We start from the raw sequence: 6,211 nt of genomic DNA, 5'->3' as shown, positions 1-6,211 counted from the left end.
AGCCATGTGCACATGTTCAGCTTCTTGTTAATGCTAACATCTAATCAGCCAATCACATGGCAGCAATTTGGTTAATTTAGGCATTTACATGTGGTCCTCGTGATGCTAAAGTTCAAACTTCAAAAGGGAGTTGATTTATATGACTTTACATGTGTTCTTGGTGCTGGTCTGAGTATTTTAGAAACTGCTGATTTACTAGGATTTTCTGGCCATCCCCAGCAGTAACTCAGATACGCACTTGTTGGCGAAGAGCATCACTGAACACACAACATTTAGATGGTAGCGCCAGAATTGTGCGCAAACAACATGAAAGCAAGTGGTGTAATGGTATGGTGTATATCTTATATGTATATCTTAGTACCCTCAGTACCAACTGAGCATTGTTAAATCACCACAGCCTACCTAAACATTGTTGCTGACCCTGTCTGTTTCTTTATGCCCATATTGACAACTTCTGAAAGCTGTTTCCAGCAGGATAATGCCCCATATCACAAAGCTCAAATCATCTCACACTGGGTTCTTGAACATGACAATGAGTTCACTGTACTCAAATGGCCTCCACAGTCACCAGTTCTAAATTCGATAGAGCAGCAGGATGTGGTGGGACTGCAGACTGGCTTCATGGATGTTCAGCTGACAAATGTGCAGTAACTGTGAAACGGAACCAAAACGTCTGATGACTGTTTCCATCACCTTGTTGAATCTGTAAGTGTGAAAAGAATATTAAAATAAAATAATTTACATAGTGTGAGTTTAAGATTTAAGCTTGGAAGGGATGAACAAGTTGCCTTTTTCATTATTATGCTTTTGGCTATGATACGCGTTATCTTAATACAGGGTGTTCACGTGCAATAAAACATTTTTCTTCTCCTTACATAGTTTGATGGAGCCAGTGTTGTATAGCTCATCAGCAGTGGAATATAAAGTATTCAGATCTTTTACTGTAGTAAAAACAGCCATACCACTGTGTAGGAGTACTCTGCTACAAGTAAAAGCTGTGGTCGCTGTGGTCTGTCAGGGTTGCTAAAGGTCATACGCCTGATCTTTCTCTCAGGAGGCTGCAGAGCACCTTTCTAACTTTATACCCGGCATGTTCCCAGCATATTGGCCCATTGTATTCCTCAGATACTGTAACAAAAGCACACAAGCTACACTTTTAGTAACAGCGCCAAACCACAGTGTTTTCACAGAGCCGTGCAGTGATTATGTTTCTTCAGTGTGTGAGCGAGAGGATTGACACATTGTAATTTGGAAGGGTGTTTCCCACAGACTGTAAATACTGATTGGCCTTGAGCTTAGCCACAGAGGTGTGTTTAGTAAGATGAGCAGACACCTCTGTCAGCAGGTTCAACTTTGAGGCCACTTTGGAGACTCTTATCACTGAATAATTAGTGCAGTGTATGTCTGTGGGAAGATCGGACCATGTTGCACGCATGAGTCTGAGGACTTGGCGTCTTTTGCGTGTGTACATTCGTCCTCTGATAAGGCACATTGGAAGCTTATTTTTTTTGCCAATCTATGCAAACAGATTGCTTATGTGCCCTTGCGTGTGTGCTTCTGTTGCTTATCTTGCACTAATGACAGCCTGCAGGGATGCTTGGGTAAACAGACATGGGAGGATGATGAACAGTAGTGAGGGAGAGGGCAGAAAAGAGGCATGTTCTGCCTGTCTGGTTTATAGTGAGAAATTGCCCCTAATTTAATGCTGCAATCTCCCCCATTTACCTATAATAAAGGGCTGCTGTCATATTTTAGTGTTATTATTCTTACATTTGTTTGATAGCACTAAATACAAATGTGGCTGCGACTAATGGGCATGTCATGGGCCATTAAGTATTTGGCTATAATCCAAATTATTGTACGAGTTGAAAGTTTGACCCCATGATGAGACAGAATAAAATGAATGGATCACCAGTGTTTATTACAAATCATTTTCTGTGGTCTTCACCAAATTCCATGACAAGCTATCATAACATTGTTCTGTTTTTTTGTTTTTTCCCCCACTACAGCTCTATAAACTGTAGGCTTTAACAGAAGAAAGTCATTAAAGTGAGATCAAACTTAAATATCTGTGGAGTGTCTCTGTAACCTATCCTGTGGTTGTTTAAATTCTCCAGTAAAAACACAAAGAACACTAGATGGTTAAACTAGAGGAAAAAATTATAAAATAATGACAGTCTCAAACTGAATAAAACCTCTGGGGGCTGAATGAGTAACAACTCCCATCCAAATCTGTTCAGTAGTTGTCCCAATGTTTATGTAAACATGCACACAACATCATGTTGCTGCTAGGTTATTAATCCTGTGGGGAACACTGATATCTGTGCTAAATTTAATGATAATTCATCCTGTAGCTGTGAAACGACAACCACAAAAACAGCAACACACGACTGATCATTTCATAGTGACAGCAAGAGGAAAGACCCTGCATTGCAATTTTGCAGTGCTTTTAATAAAAAATTAAGTTTTTAAACTTAACCCTCTCGGGAACACGTGTCTACACAAAATATCCCAATGGTTCATCTTGTGGGGCAATCGTGGCTCAAGAGTTGGCAGTTTGTTTTGTAATTGGAAGGTTGCCGGTTTGAGCCCAAGCTCGGACAGTCTCGGTCGTTGTGTCTTTGGGCAAGACACTTCATCCGTTGGCTACTGGTGGTGGTCAGAGGGCCCCGTGGCGCCAGTGTCCGGTAGCCTCGCGTCTGTCAGTGCGCCCCAGGGCAGCTGTGGCTACGATGTAGCTTGCCATCACCAGTGTGTGAATGGGTGAATGAGTGAATGTAGTGTAAAGCGCTTTGGGGTCCTTAGGGACTAAGTAAAGCGCTATACACACACAAGATGATGAACACACCCACAAGATGAACCATTAAGATATTTTGTGTAGACACATGTGTTCTCCAGAGGGGATCAGGCCATTTACAGGCCATTTATTCAAAAAACTCAAAAAAGATACAATTGCATTATGCTGCTCAGACAATTGAAGGGTGCTTTGTAACAGTTAGTTTAGTGATTTAATCTGTTGGGGACCATGAATATCTGAACCAATTCCACAACAATCCAAACAGCAGACGATGACTCTTTGCAGAAAAACCATAAATAATAATTTTATAATATCTTTAAAAGAAAGGTAAGACAGGCTCTAGATGAATGTCAGAACTAAAATTCTTGACAGTCTTTTCAAATTAAATTAAAAAAAATACCCATAAAGACAGTTAATGGTGACACTAGAAGAAAAAGAGAGCTGATAATCAGAATCTGTAGACTAAGTGCTCTGGGGAGTATTAATATATCAATCAAATCTCACATTAGTCTATCCAGATTTTTCAGCACTTTTTAACAGTATTTGTTGTAACTTAATCTTATAGGCAACACAAATATCTGTATCAGATTTCACATCACTCCTTAAAGTAGCTGATAATATTCAAAACAACTCCTCTGTGGACCACAAAGATGGCAAAAATATAGCTTTTACTGGTCATTCTGTATATGATATTTTAATTAAGTTAATTTCGATTTTTCTTCATATTAGTTACAAATTACAGCTCAAAGGCTTTTCAGGATTGGCTGCTATGTGTAGAGACTTGCATCTAGAAGAACTCTGATTTTTATTTCTTTTCTTTTGACAGTTTAGCATTGTCTTTTTTCACTTTTGGAGGTTGGAATGTCGAGCATGAAGTATCGGTTAGACAAATCAGCTCCACCGCAGTGGTGATGCCTCTGACAGCTTCTACAGTAATTTAAAACATATCTTTGTCACAAGTGAGTACAGCTCTTTTTAAATGTCCAAATCTTTAGATGTAATTTCTGCTGTCTTACACAGATACGCAGATGTAGCCCTACCTGTGAATGGAATTTTCTTTAGGTTTATTTAGGACTCTTGGTTCAGGTTTCACTTCTGGAGCTGGCTGCACATTCTGTTTGTAAGAGTAGATGGAGACTTCAGTAAGTAACCACAGGCTGCACCCCGCGAACTACTTCGCCTTGGTGATCACTTGCCCTCAAAATAGACACGTAGTAATGTGTATTTGTTTGTTTTGTATGTGAAAAGTAGAAACTGTACAGTGGCAGTTGAAAAATCTTGTTTAATGATAATTTCATAATCTCTCAACAACCCTCAAACTAGGAAACATTAAGTCAAAAAGATTTGACCCAAAAGGTTGTTGGACATTTGCAAAAAACACTACATTTCTTTTACTGTGTGTTTTAAGATGTTGATCTCTTAATTGTCTATTAACTATATTTTTGTTATTCTGTGTTTAGACATGTTTTGTGGACAGGAGTCAGGAAAATCAACGATGACAATCCACTTGTCATCCTTCTTGCTAAGTTAGCGGAAAACTGTTTCCTTAAAGACAGACTGTTACTGCTGAGTAGCATTAGTGATTTTGTGCTCAACACTAAGTGTACAAATTGCTGATTGATGTGAACCACAGGATATGCATCTGCTATTAGCACTGATGGTGAAGATAATATTGAGAATAAATTCAGATGACAGAAACAGGACGTTACTGGCTACTTGCGGGTGTGCTTGTACTGAGAGGTACATCTTTTGGATTTTTGGATATCAGTTTTTTTAACTGTTGTGTAATTGTTATATCTCTTGTCCACGAAGGACTCCTCCCAGGATATCAGGTAATAGTTGTTTCTATGACCTTTATCTAGGTTTTAGGATTTAGTTAGACTATATTTAAGAGCATGATTAACAGAGGACAATCCGAACAAGGAGGTATAGCTGCCTCATGACTGTAGTTTGCTATCAGAGACCAGTAAAGTTGTCTGTGGGAAGGACAGACCTCTAAAGAGAGGTGGTCGTGGTTCTCTCTACACAACTTGATCTTTGGTAACTGATAAACTACCAATGGAAAGGGTGGTGGCTCGAGTCCAGTAACAGTAAATGGGAAAGAGACACCAAACCCACTGGGAAACACTTTATATTTAAGTGATGTTGCAGGCTTTTAAACCACGTCTGGATTGGTATGTGCTAGCAAAAAATAACACTAGTTTATAGTAATATCTTGTGATATTTTCTACTCTATGAATATATAAACATATCAGGTACCATCAATGAAGATCATCCACAGTGCAGTACTTGAACAAGAGGGTTTGAGTGCTGTAGTGCTGTCAGCAAAGCTTGGGTGGTTAGCAAGTTGTCAGTTCTTTCAACGATTTCTTCCTGTTAAAAGGGTTATTTTTCCTTCCCACAGTCACCAAGTGCTTGCTTATTTGGGGGGTTTCTTCTTACTATTGTACAGTCTTTACAATATAAAGTGCCTTGGGGGGACTGTTATTGTGCATTAGTGCTATATGAATTAAACAGAATTTAATGGAAATTAATATTCTGTACAGGTACAATTCACAGACAGATACCTGCTAAATGGAAACCTGATAAATATCAGTCTAATAAAATACTAAAATTACACCTACACCAGTTCTTCTTGGTCAGTTGATTTTACAGAACAAGGCATATTATTTGTCAGACAAGTCTTTTAAGATGTTTAGGAGCTGTCAGACAAAGCAGTCACACAGTTACTGTAGCTTTAAGCCTTTCCAGTATCCAAATGGTGCTAAAAGATGTTATAAAGTGGTATACGATCAATATAAGGCAAAACTGTTTTTATTAGCAGGTTGTGAATACTCTTAGATGTTGGAGCCAATGGGATTCCCTTTTGACTTCCTTTTAAGGCCAGCTTCAAGTGGCCATTAGAGGAAGTACAGGGTTTAGTCACTTCTGCACTGCCCTCAGTTTTTAGTTCCAGAGGTTGCTGCTTGGTTGTTAGTGATATACTGTTCTTCACTTTTTTGCTGCTATCGTGACTATTTGGATGATGTTATCGTGATCATACCTGCTTAAAAACTGTACAAGCTAATAGGCAAGCATACATTACAACTGAGAGATAGCCTGCAGCTCTGAAACTGTAATATTTGGAAGTTACGCTAGTTTATTGTTTTCTTATTACCTTCTGTTGAATATCTGTAAATATTTCCTCACAATTAGGTTACACGTTGCTAAGTTATTGATCTTATTTATGCAACTTGAGACTGAAGGATAACTGAAGGTTAATGCATTCTTGAGAAGGGCTTTACATTCAATGGATTCAATGGACTTCAATGGATTTTTGTTTTGTTTTTTTAATAGCTGGAGCAACAGAACCAGCTCTTGATTGCCAATCTGTAAAGCAACTGAAAAAATTAGAGACTAAAAGCGGAGCAGAGG

This window comes from Haplochromis burtoni, unplaced genomic scaffold (assembly GCF_018398535.1).
Source record: "Haplochromis burtoni strain Fernald_Lab_line unplaced genomic scaffold, NCSU_Asbu1 Contig_155, whole genome shotgun sequence".
Classification (NCBI taxonomy): Eukaryota; Metazoa; Chordata; class Actinopteri; order Cichliformes; family Cichlidae; genus Haplochromis; species Haplochromis burtoni.
This window is presented reverse-complemented; position numbering follows the sequence as displayed.